Genomic DNA, 13,805 nt, shown 5'->3' with positions numbered 1-13,805 from the left:
TTTTTTTCTTTTTTACACTCAGAGATTGATTGAATGTTAGAATTTTAGCAGCCCATACTATATAGTAGTTGGTGCTGTGATTAGCTAATCTCACTGCTTAGGAAATCAGGGAGCTGTTCTTTAGTTTGTCTTCTGCACATAAAATTGTGCTTAAAGCCTGTTAAAGAAGTCAAAGTTGAGATACCTGTAATAAATCACTTGCTGGATCAGCTTGTCACATCTTTGCTTATATTTTCCTTACTAGTACATTTAATCTAAAAGCCTAAGATATTCTTGGGAATAGTGGTGAATTTTCCCTTCTTTAGAAACATCAGTAATTTTCAAGAAATATGTTCTTCAGCCTGCACATTGCTTTGCACTATTGTAACCGTTGCTTCTTAGCTCCATGTGAAGCCTTTTGTGTGCCCTTCCTACAAGCACCTGTTGTCTTTGTTGTGCTGTCCAACAGTAATTAATGGCACTGTCCTAGTGGCAAGGCCTGAATGCTAATTTGGCCTAGAAATCTTGATAGAAGGGTTTTGCACTCCTTGTATTTTAACTGAAGGCCGCTGTAGCAGTACATTTATGTTTGGAAGATATAATTATTAATATTTCATCTTTAATGTCAGCTAAATAACATCCCTAATGGGTAAGACAGCATGGAGTCCTGTCTTGTCAGTTAGAAATTACCAGAATAGTAATATTCAACATTAATACTGTTGTGCAGACATCATGAAAATATGTGAAAATACTTGTCCTAGTGATGTTTAAATTAATGCTTTTTATGTGAAGAGAATTTCCAGTGTAAGATATAGGTTCATTGTGGATTTTTAGAATAGCAACTCTAATTTGCATATACTGGTAATTAATCAGTTTGTACCAGTGAGGTTCCATTGGCAAAGATTAAAACTACCATCTCTGTGTTTATACTGAATATTAAATTGAGGTTTATTCTGAATTTGTTTCCGAATTCAAAGTTTCCATTTCAGTCTCAAAAAGCTTTAACTGTAACTTACAATGTAGTGTAGTCCAGCTTTAAAACTCTGGCAGGTGTATAAGACACACATTAGTGCTGTGGTCCTGCTCACCTCTGATGTGTATGTCAAGCAGAGCTGAGGCTGTTTGTAATGACCTCAGTAAATTGGCTTTGCTCATTCCTGTGCTTTGAAACAAAGAAAAAGCACAGTTCCCAATTGTCCCCTGAAAGGTACAAAAAGCATTCCCAGCTTTTCCAAATTCCAGCATCTATATCCTTTCAGATGATGGGACCAGACATCAGGAGGATGGCATGGCAACAGGCTGAGGTGTGACCAGCCACCCTCCAATGGAGGCATTGTCTGGATGCCCCTTTAGTTAGGAATTTACCTTGCTTTTCCACCTTGAATATGCACCCTTGGACAAAACTTAGGTCTCAGGTTTTCTACTGTCCTTCTGCCACTTCACACATTGTCAAATGATTGTTCAGGTACTAAAAGCAAAATCTCAGTAGAGTTTTAAATTAAGGATTAGAACATAGCTGTAAATTAACAGAGATGTGATTATCTACAGCTATGCAGAGACAGTAAAAATTAATACTGATTGCTAAGAATGACTGAATATCTATTTCTCTGTTTGCAGTTATTAACCAGATGCTGCTTGGAGGATATTTCTCTGGTTTTCTCATTTACAGGTGATACATTTTCTCTGGAATGTAAAATAGGCCTTGCTTTTTTCAATATTAGGATATATTTAGTTCAATGCCACTGAAGGATATTTTACCATAGGAGGAACAAATTTTCCTATCTCTATCAGAAAAAGGCACCCAAATGCAAATCGACAAATTTTAGGCTGCTGGAATGTTTGCATAACAAAATGCATTAAAGCAAAGAAGATTGACAGAGTTAACTTGATTTGCCTGTGTTGAGCCTTATTAAGCACTCTATCTCAATATTAAGGACTTAATTAGCTGGAATCATAGTTACATCACCTTCAATAGGGAGGATAATTGATATGAGTTGAAGCAAGTCTAATAGGCTTGACCTTCAGTCACATATTTGAATGGTTAGGAAGTTAAATGCATACTATATTTACCTGGAGGTTCAGACTGATCAAGTCTTCAAAAGAAAGAGCTGCAGAAGTCAATGCTGAGAAAGTCAAGTGCAGGCACACACACATTTTAAATGTAGCTAGAAGCTGACCTTTTTCCTGGACTCCAAGCACTTTTGTAAAAATCCTGCTGACTGGAATGTGTGGTTCCCTAGACGTGGTCTAGGGATGGAAATTGCAATCAAAGCAATAACAGGCTGTCAGTAAGAGCAAAAAAGAAAAGTGAGGATTTCATGTTTAATGTCATAGTCTAAATATACCAACATTAATTACCTTCCAAAAAATTAAATCTACCTGCTATCTTCTTTGCAATTTTTGCATATGGTTTCCATATCCACATTTCGCTCAGAGATTATTTAGCAGATGCTGTGTTTATATCTATGTCCTTCCTCAAACCCAGAGCACTATAATGATGTCTGTCAACTGGGAACGTGCCTGAGTGTCACAGACATGGTCTGGGCATGTTATCTTCATTGGACAGGACTGACAGTGAAACCAGAACAGCCTGAAATGAAAACAGCCTCACCTCCTTCACAACAGAGCATCCTCCTGAATGTCTTGAGAACCTTACCCTGTACATACACTGTGGGAGGAGAGAGACCTTTTAAGTGTCCTGTTCTCATTTCTACATGTGGGTTTTAGCCCATGAATTTCCAAGGCCTCTGTAAAGATACTTGTTGAAGTGTTTCAACTGTATAAATCTCATCCTTAACTAAGTGATGCTGAACCTAGAACACATCAGTGAAGGATGAAGAAGTAGAGACTAAAGACTAATCAATTTTATTAAGTCTTTGGAGAGGCTAAAAGCAAGGGCTTGGGAAAGGGTGTTTGGAGAGGGCAGGCCTGAAGAGAAGGTGTCCCAGAACATTTCTCCAGACTCCTCCAGTTTGCAGCTCTGGGTTTTCTTGTGCAGTCTTAACTAGGGAACACATTAATGAGTTATTAGGGGGTTTCTTCTTGGAGAAAGAGGCTGAATTGTAACTTAAACAAAACTTTAAACCATGAATTTGATATGTGACTGCCAGGCATACTACTGTATTTTTTGTACTACTAATAGCTCAGCTAGAAAATATAGTGGGACACTGGACTTCTGTGAAATTTAGATGTTAAATGAGTTTTAGTACATGACAGCTGAGAAACTTTACCTGAATAGACAATTAGGAGAGTTCTGGAAGTCTTACTGTTGCTAATGAAAGTTACATCACTTTCAGTATTGTGTAGGGCATATTCTGCCAAAATAGTATACTTAAGATCTGATATTCAGCATCTTTTGTGATACTTGACTGAAAAGCATGATATCCACTGCCTTAGTTCTGTCATGCCTATTTACAAGCATGTCAGGGGAGCTGCCTCTCATACATACTTTATTTTTCCTTATTTTTGGAATTAAAACTTATAGTGATCCTGTGTGAGAAATTAATGTAAGAATATCAGTAAGATGTTAAATCATAAATAATTGTGTAATTCTTGTAGGCTCCTGGAAATGACTACTTAACATAAGTAGCTAAAAATAATCTTTCAAATACTGCAAAATAGCTGCACTGGATTTGAAGTTGCTACGCTTACTCTCTAATAAAATATATGGTAAAGATTCAGTGATACACTGTTTCCTGAGTTCTGTAGAAATTATCTTGCTTTTCTGTAGCTCTCCCTGAGAAGTTTTACTTCTTTACTTGAATATCTTTCAAAATGTATGTATATATATGTGTGTGTGTATGTATATATACATAAAACCCAGGTATATACACACTGAAATAGCTATATATGTGAGTATGATGACAGGAAAAGTATAAAAATTTATGCTTAGTCTTGACTATTGCTGAATATCTTCCTGAACAGCTTAATGGTTAAGGAACATTGCTGTCATGGTCTATTGTAGGTAAGAGTTACTTCTTACTCCACTGATATTTCATTATGATTTATTTGCAACTGAGGTCCTACTTTGTATAATCTGACTATGTGATTTTATTTGGGTAGCATGTTAGAGATACTTAGAGTGCACTGCAGCTCTCCTTCAGTAGATCAGAAAATGAAAAGCATAGGCTGACTTATTTACATTACTAGTTGTTAATTCAGAAATTTATTATAATGTCATTTAATGTAGAAGAATCAGTATACAGTTCTGTGTGATCCTTCAGGTTCAAGTGATTCAGTGAATGTTCAGCTGTTCTTGTTGCTGGGACATTAGTAGAGTTTCACTGGTGATTTCGACCAAATTAGAAACTTTCATTGACCACATACAGCATCTATGATTAGGTTTTTCTTAACACTTTTTTATAGACCTCTTGAAATTAGTCCACAGATTGTCAGGGTTCTATCGTCCATGTGTTGAAATCTGTTGACTAAGTAGTGTTGACATAATTCATCAGTTAGCCAGGTGATGAAACTGAGGTTATTGGCTTTTTACCTGTGTAGCAGTCCCAGAGGGAAGAGTCGAAATGAGCTCTCCTCATATTTTATTTCTCTTGACTCACAGCACTAATATTGCTTTTATAAAAGTGGAGTGCTTTTAGTTCTCTAGCTTGTCTTTTATGAAAGTGATGTGTTTTGTATCAGATACATGGTTGCTTCAACATTTTGTAAAACACAATTGCTATTCTATAAAAGTGGACTGAGTTTTTCTTTATACCCTGTGACAAATTCATTTTAGAAGCAACTGCAAAATCTGCATTTCACTCTGGTAGGCCATGAGTTATGTATATGTGGTTAGACTACTCTGACAGTGGTCTTTTGTATCCAGGAAAAGTGTCCCAGTAAACAATATCTAAAACTCTTACCTAGAAATTGTTACTAGAAACTGTGCTTCATGTAGCAGTAGAGCCTTAATGTTCTCTCCAATGGTCATTCACTGAATCTTCTAAATTGTATCTAAAAGGAAAAAAGAAAATCACAATTTCTTCATTCTATATAACTGATTACTTAATAAAAGGTACTTTAGTTATTTGAATAAAATGTAGATTTTGATACTGGAAGATTGTACTTATTGACCCTAATGTCTTCCACTCTGACAAATTCTAAACCTCAAGTGTCCCATATACAGAAGACTGCTAACAAAAGGCATCCATTTGCTGTAAATAAAAAATTCCCTGATAATATTGGTGTTTATCTCATTTGCTTGAGAAGATAGCATCATTATTTCACAGGTATAGGTGTTTCCTTCATTGTATTTTATTATGGTATTTTTTATTTTATTATATGTATATTTATTCTTATATTTAGTATATATGTTATTATATTTATGACAGGTAATTTTTTTCCATTCTAAAGAGAAATGCCAAAGAATTAATTACTTTAGATTAATGACTGTATCTCACTGTTACATTTTACTTTCACATAATTTATGCAGTAGCCAAAAATTCTCTATTTAAAAATAATATTATTTAAGGCAAACTTCCCATATTTTCTCATGGCATGAGCCAACAAGCCACATTTTAATGAACAGATTGGAGATATGGACTGTTTCTATCTTCTTTCACGTGTTGTCAAATCCATTCCCTTCCATCTGAGGCCACTAAAGTGGTCACAATGTGTTTTGTCTGCATGGTGTGGATGGAAGGGAGCATTTATAAAGAATGAAGAGGAACATTCCTGGATGTTTGCCAAAAAAGAGAGAAATCAGCAGTTTTTTTCTCAGCCTGAATACGCCCCTCTTCAGAAAGATTTGTTGGAAAGGTTGAAAAGTTCAGATTCCCCTAATGTAATGTTAGTGTTTATGCAACATTTTTGTTCCATTTAATCTTTCCCACAGAATCAAATGCGGCTTAGGGAACTAAGGTTATGCCACCACTGTACTGTTATTTTGTGTTGTTTTTTTAATGGTGTTGCTAAATCCCCTTCTTTTTTTTCTAGTCCAAGAACTCTCATTTAGAGAGGATTTAATTTAGCGTGTTGCATCTTCATTTTCCTGCCCTGCAATGGAAAACACCCAGGCTTCATTTTTCATGTGGGCTTCAGAATATTTTCACAGTCTTTAGGGCAAGTGCAGGGAGACGAGAGAAAGCTGATGAACTCAGAAATTTTGGCATGTTTATACATTGATTTAAGTTAATACATACAATCTCTTCTAAGTCTGTTACTTTGAAAGCTTTTTGACATCTGTTGGCACTGCTGGTGAATTTCCAGCTATGAGACCCATATGGTATGATGGGAACATGGGTTGAGCTCAAGATTTGTTAAAATGTACCCTAACTGCCAAATTGTGTGGATGTTGCAGAGTTACTTCTCAATTATCTTTTGCTTACTTGTTGTCTCAAGTTAAGGAACTTTTATTTCTGTATTCTGTTGTCTTTTTTGGTAATAGGAGAATTTCAGTCTGTCCAGTGGATCTCTCCTTAATCCCACAGACTTGTTTGCTAGCTGGAACAGAGACACTGTTTTAGTAAGGTCTGGGTCTTGTGCTGCATTTTTTGCAGGGATATGTACCTTCAGAAGAATTTTTTGCTGCTTATTTGTTATAATTATTAAACATAGAAATTCAAACACAGTTTTCCTTTAAATATGTAAATAAAAATTTAATGAAGTTAGCTCCAAAACTAAATATCATGCCACAAGGGGCCAAATAGAGAGAAAGGAGAAAAGAAATATGGAGGTTTTTAAGCTGAAAAAAATGTTTTCTAATCTCAGTCCAGTGAGGCAAGGACATGTCCTTGAACAATTCAGAATGCCTATAGGATGATTCCTATCAGAAATGTGAACAAAGAGCAAAGCAGCACTTTATAGTGGTTAAGAACTCAAAATGTAGCTAATGCACAGCTAATCCTATGAAGATATTTTCAAGAATTGACAAAGATCCTTTTATAAAATACCACTTGTTAAATAATGCTTTCTAGAGTTAAAACAATATAAATATATATATTATCCTCTTAAAGGCAAATATTTTAGTTTTTGATAAATATGGGGTTTGCAATAAAGGAATTATAAAGCTTCTGAAATAAAGTGTATTTACTAGCTATTCAGAAATGGTTGATTGGGGTGTTATTGCCTTGTAAGAATAATGTTCCTCTCCCTGCTGCCTCTTTCCTGAGCAGTGTGTACTCAAAGTGAGGCATATACTGATTTGGGCTAAGTAACCATTTGAAAAATAGATATGTAAGATTATAAAATCTAGCCAGGAAACACAGAAGTTTGATGTGAATAAAAGGTCTTCATTAGAATGGTCTGTAGTGAAACTAGTCCATTTTTTTGGCAAAGTAACAATGTTTTATAAACCACTTTCCCATGTGCAGGCCATACAACATTGTGTGCAACATGCCTCTTAAAACATTAAGATATTCCTCGGAGCTGTAACTAATTTACCAAAATATTGAAACAAAATCTGTAATATATATAATCTTTGCTTCTGATTTTGTTAGGTTTTTTGCTCTAGAGCAGACTTGTGCACAAGCTGCCACAAATTTGTAAACGCCCACACTGCAACTGGGATAAATCAAATTTATTTTTTGAGTGGATGAAATATTTTATGGTGAGACTACAGATAGTTTATTCATGCAATAGAAGGACAGCTATAAAATGGTAGGTCTGTTTATATTCAAAATTTGAGATAATTTTCAAAAGTTAACAGAATAATGTTAAACATTTTTCATGAAGACCTGTGAGAGCTTTGGGTGAGGATGCTGAGATGTCTTGAAGTCATCAGATTATCTAATAAGCCTGAATACAACTAAAGACTTTTTAATGTTTGTCTGATACAGGCCCTCTGCAATTTCTTAAACAAAGACCTTAAAATATTTTGACAACAGCTCCACTGCTTTAAATTTCAGACATATGCTTTATTCAAAATTTTACAATTTTCTGTTTCTGTTGAATTAACCACTTTCACACATCTCACTTTCATGTTTGAATGTTTTCTTTTAAACTCTGATAGTGTTTCCTTTCCTGAAATTTTTCACTTGTTGTTCCAGAACTTATCAAAATAATTTTATATGTTTTTAGAATAAGCTACTCTTAAATGATTTAGAATATTAATGTCTTTTAAGTCTTAATAATTCATGACAATATGTAGTGATGACCGACCCAGTCAGGCCTTCTGGAATTCAAGCAGAATCTTCTCTGCTGTAATCTCCTGTCAAAATCTGCTTTTTGCATTCCTTATTTTGAGCCCGTGTGAGCTCATATTTTAGCACTTTCAGCAAAATTGTATTTCTCTTATGTGCTTAGGTTAAGATACATTGCAAATATTTCTTCATTCTTATCCACTAGTCTAATTACTCTGACCAAAAATAATTAAATTAGGATGGTTTAATATGATTTCTTCTTGGCAAGTCTGTTGTCTGTTTAGTATCATCTTATCCATAGGTGCTTGGAAATTGATTTTTGAATAATTTTTTTTTTAGTAAATTTTTAGATATCCCAGTTTAGTCAACTGTTCTGTGAATCCCAAGATACACATAAGAAGCAGGGAAATGAAGTGCAAGTATTGGTTTTGCTGCCTCAGTTATAACCCTCCCTCTTTTCTGCATGTTGTCAGGCCTAACAGATAAAATCTCATTTCAGCTGATGACAGCTCTAGCAGATTGCTAAGTCCTGCTGAAATGCAAATCTAAATATGGTTTTATTCTTTTCCTTCCATTCTTTTTTTTTGTCTACTCTGATATTCATTTTATCAAAATTATCCCCAGTGCTTGGTCACAAGTAGTTGCTTTCTGAAGACAAAAGAAAAAATTTCCAAATTGTTTCAGGCTTTTCTGTTATTAGTGATTTCACTTTTTTTGTTGCAATGAAAGACCCTTTCATGTCTCTTTTGCTTGCAACTTTTAATATTTTTGTGATTTGCTTAGTGCACCTTACTTGTCATTACTTCTTATCTACCTAAGGAATTGATAAAATTCCTTTATAGGTGATACTGTTTACACTCTTGGTATTATTCCTTTTTTAAATGTCAGTCAGTCAAGAGATCTCAATTTAGACCCTTAAGTCTCTTCATGCACTTCATTTTTATCTTCCTGTTTGGAATGAGTTCTTTTTCTGCCTCCAGAAATAGGTTTCAGTTTTGAGGTTTTTTTGAGGAACAAAACAAAACCTTGAATGTTTGCCCGGGAGATCCTATCTTTTGTTTCCTCGGTTTGTTATAGTCTGGTTTTGGAATGTCATTGTTCTTAATGCACTGTGGCAATTCCTTCCTTTTGTAGTATTTGAGAACTCTGTTTTAAGGCAACTTTCACTCAAATTCTTGACTCTCAACCAAGTTCTCTGTACAAGTAGGAGCTGCAACAGCAGTCCTGACGAGTACTTACCCACTTGTTTATCTGCCTGAGGTTGTTTCTAGAAGAACTTGCTGGACAATCCACATCCTCCATTGCTTACGTAACAGCATTAGGGTAGTTGGTTTGCCACCATCCCCACTTCCTAGCTTTTGACTGCTTTTGTTAAATGCTGTGGAAAAGAGTCATTCCCCTGCTGCCTGCATTGGATATATCACTGAGCCCTGCTGTGGCATTGGTTCATTTTGTCTTTGGTTTTATCCTTACCCAAGGGTAATGGTCTCTGTTAGGTCCTAACTCACCTGTTCTAGAATAGCAGGAAAATGTACTCATCACAGCTGCATCTCTGCCTCCATTTTTTACTTGTATGTCCTTTCTGAAGTAGTGTTTCATAACTAGAGGCGAGGACACTCTATCACAGTACTATACATGACGGTAGATTCATACTACCTTTTATTTAAAAGAATAAAATCTGAGCTCATAAACTAAACCTAGTGACTTGAGTGAAATGTGCTAAATGACTGGGAAGTATGTCATGATCGATGTATTGAGTACAGCGTTTATGACAGGAGGAAGAAAAATTATAGAAGGCTGAATTACAAAAAAAGAACATTATTCTTCAAAGGGCATGCCCAATACTGATAACAGGATGGCAACTGAAAATTTTCCAAGATACTGCTTAGAAATTACAAGATCAGCTAGAAGTCTAACAAGTCTGAGTATAGGGTATGAAAAGATTGGAAACTCTTAGAATAAATAATTAAAAAATAGGATTGAAATCTGAAAGAGAGCTGCTTTGTTGACAAAAATTTTGAATAGAATTGGGTATGAAATGCTTGTGCAGATTAGCAATAAGATTAGCTAAATATTCCATTTATTGAGAGCACATTTCAAATACATGGCTGGAATATAGGAAAAAAGAAGCTTGTAGGCATCAAAAATATTTTTACTTGAACAGAAAAATAAAGGGAAGATGATATGGACTAAAGATGTTGCTTAAAAAGCATATTTCTTCTGTAGGCATATGACAGTACATACAGAATTTCTGCCATTGCTTAGCATGCAAGGAAAAATGCATTTCTTGTCCACAAGAAATTTCTTGTTCTAAGGGTTCCCTCCCCCTGCCCCATAACAGCGAGGAGAAGGAGTTAATGAGTTCAAGGGGGAGGGAAGATGCCCATTAAACCTTTGATCACAGGAATCTCCTGTCCAGGGTTCCTGTTCAGGGTAATGTACAACAGCTGTGGCTGCTCCTGCCCGTGGACCGCAGCAATGATTGCAGAATGGCTGCTCTGCTGCTGCGGAGCCTAGGGGAGGAATTTGCTCTCTCCTTTTGCTCTGCAGTATGTAGAGCTAATTTACTTTGCATTGCAAGGCTCTGTAGAGTATGCTTCTAAATACTTACTTGAAAATGAAATTTCTCAACAGAAAATTAACTCAAAAACTTCTATGTGGTCATGTGCATATCATTCATTTGTTGTAGGCATTCAAAATTATTTATTTGGTTATATCAGTGGTAGTATCTTTCCAAAATAGTCTGTGGAGTGTAAACATCTGTTTTTTAAGCTCATAAAGGGACTTTTTTATAGTTTATATATGGTTTTATTTAATCTCTCTGAAACCAATATGTAAGGTTTTACTGTGGTGTAGAGACTGACTTTTTACTGCCTTCATTACTTTTTTTTCTGAAGTGCTTCCTAAGAATTACAGGTCTCTGTAGCAACGAGGGTTTGGGGGCTTGTTACATAATAACAGGTGTGCTACTTTATATTGTTACTTAGTCTGTGAAAATCTCTCAACACAAAACTTACTGTTCAGGAATGATACCAGCAGCATCACATAATCAATATCTAGTGCATCTCGTCAAATAAGAAGCTATGTAGATTTTTTGGTTACTGTTCTCTCTTTGGATAGTAAATACAAATCACACACTTCAATTTTATAGAGGACTTGAATGTCCTGAGTGCTACCATTCTCCACTTCCTTGGTTTTTCATCTACAGGGACTTAGTAAAAATAATTTTCAGTCCTGGAGAATTTTATCTTGTTTTGTTTGCATTAGAGGTCCTTCTGCCATTACAAATCTGTGCCACCTTCTGTAGGAGTGTGCATACTTACACATTCAAAAAGGTAGTTGCTGAATCAAAACATAGACTTCCACACCAGAGTTTCAGATAAATTTTGCCATTCTTTGGATGTTTTAGAGCCTTTTGGGAGAAAATGTCACATGACATAAATAATTATGGAAATGTATGTCAGAATTAACAAAATATCTGTGTGTTAAAAACAGCTAGTAAATATTTAGATATTTTTCCATCTCATATGTTATGACTTCTTTTAGTTGTGCAGCTCTCATTTCATAACATTTCAAAATTCTCGTTTAAGCAACACTAACAAATAGCACTGAACTGTGGGTAGACATTGGTGGACAGCAAAGAGATAAGAGTGTATGTGCTCCAAAACTTCTGGAACTGAGTGGAAGCTTGTATAAAGTATGTATGTAATCATTCATTTTCCTTCATGTCTGCATTCATAATTGATAGTCCTTGCAGATGGATTTCAAGCTTCCAGAGTATGGGGACTGAAGGTGGTCTTTGATCTACGTTCATTTAAAAGATCAATGACAAAAATACCACTGAATCCTACTATGACAACTTAATTAAGAGAGTAGGAGTTTGCAGCCTTTCCAATAGAAACAGCTTCGAGGCCCAGTCTGTGCTATTCTGTGAAAATGTACGATGTTTAGTGCTTGAATGCTGGTGCTATTTCATAACATTAGTTGCATTTGCCTTTTAAATCTTCCATTGTCTGATCAGCCACCTCCCCAAAGAGGCTTGTAGAAGGACTCCGTGTGCTCAGCACTCCAGCAGGGCCAGGATCATGGACTGTATGAGAGACCATGAATGCCCCAGCTTGGCACTGCAGACTGTCTGCCTCCTCTAGCTACCCAGAAGTGGTAGGGACACAGCTGGAATGCTGTTCCCAGGTGTAGCTCTCCAGAACAGGAACAACACGGGCATTGCAAGTCAGCAAAGGGCCACAAAGGTGGATCAGAGACTGGATGTGGAAAAGATATGGAGTGATGGAGCAGCAGTTCTCATGGCTCCTCTGGAGAGCTTTAGGGTAGGTGGGTTTGGGTAGCTCAGCTGTTTAGTTAAGGCACAGGATAATACAAATGTGATCTTTTGCATAAAGACTAGCACACAGGTGAGCTGGGTTGTAATTTTGCCTGCACACCACTTTATGCATCATGGTTCTTACTTAACCCGATTTCTTTGAGACTCTGTTCTACAACCTGAGCAATTAAGAGATAATTACTATCTTGTATGTTTATGTAAAATGTTAATGAAGTGCTTTCAAATATTTCAATAGAAAATGCTATGGGGGTTAAGTGTTCTTTTATTAACAATATATTTTTCTTTTGCTGAAGTTTACTACAATATTCAGTTCTTGTTGCATTTGATTGTAAATGAATTCACTGGGAAGCTTAACAAATCCATGAATTCACAACAGATAAATATTTCTATAAAGCAATTTACATGGTCATGCTTGCTAATCTGGCAAAACTTTGTAAAACTATGTAAATAATTTAACTTCAGAATATATAATGCAAACTTTTTGATTGTTGCTGTAAGAGCAACTACAGTAATTAAAATAATTACATAAAGTTATGCTCTCTGACAAGTGCAAGATTTCAAGGGAAGCCATTGTATTAGGCATATAGAAATTCTGTAACAGAAATTTTGCATTCCTATTTGATCACTTTTTTCTCAGGTGAGGAAATGTTTTCTGTCTCTATTTGTTCTACTCTTGTTTCCAGAGTATACAAACTACATTAATTTAGTTTGTCCTGAGCCAAATTTGTATGATTTTTTTTTTTTGCTCAAATGCTGTTGCTAGTGGTTTTCTTTAGATAGCAGTATATAGATGGCATTACTTTGCCTGACTTTAGTTAAATATGAAATCACAAGTTGCAAATTCTCTCCAGTCAAAAGTATGAATTGAAAGAGTATAAGCCTCACTTAGCAAAGTACAATTATTATTATTATTCTATAGTCACTCTAGAATCTTCTTTGCACATTCATGCATTAGAGCATGTACATCCCTCTCAGTCTGAATCCCGCAAAGAGCTTGTGGTCTTCCTTGACCTTTAGGATTATTTTTTGCTTTTTCTAAACCTATGGTTTTGTGTCTTGAATATCAGGACATATTTTAGGGATATTTCTGCTTGAAGTATCAATAGAATTCTGGTACTAAGTACAGATTTCCTTATCTTGTGTTTTGTAAAAGCAGTGTTATTCTAACTGTTCTGCACTGACTGCCAGTGCCAGAATTGCTGTCTGTGACATTGCTCTTGGAATGTAAGCAAAAAGACAATTGGAATATTGTGAGGCAGGTAGGCACGTTGCCTGGCCAAATGCCCAGGAGCTTGTCTGAGTCTCCTTATAATGCTTGCCTCAAAAATGCTCTAATGAGTAAAATGGTATAGACAAAATGTGAATTCATTCTAAAATCCAACCTCATGACTACTTTTGCACAGTAC

The 13,805-nt window shown here is 35.6% G+C and overlaps 1 protein-coding gene across 1 annotated transcript in view; it reads left to right on the top strand.

The window, feature by feature from the left end:
• Positions 1-13,805, top strand: part of ADGRA1 (adhesion G protein-coupled receptor A1) — a 255,536-nt gene that overhangs the window by 165,980 nt on the left and 75,751 nt on the right. The window lies entirely within an intron of this gene.

The sequence above is a fragment of the Onychostruthus taczanowskii genome, unplaced genomic scaffold (assembly GCF_017590055.1).
Source record: "Onychostruthus taczanowskii isolate IOZ18803 unplaced genomic scaffold, ASM1759005v1 scaffold5, whole genome shotgun sequence".
NCBI classification, from domain to species: domain Eukaryota; kingdom Metazoa; phylum Chordata; class Aves; order Passeriformes; family Passeridae; genus Onychostruthus; species Onychostruthus taczanowskii.
The sequence above is the reverse complement of the archived record's forward strand: the minus strand, read 5'-3'. Positions and strand labels throughout refer to the sequence as shown.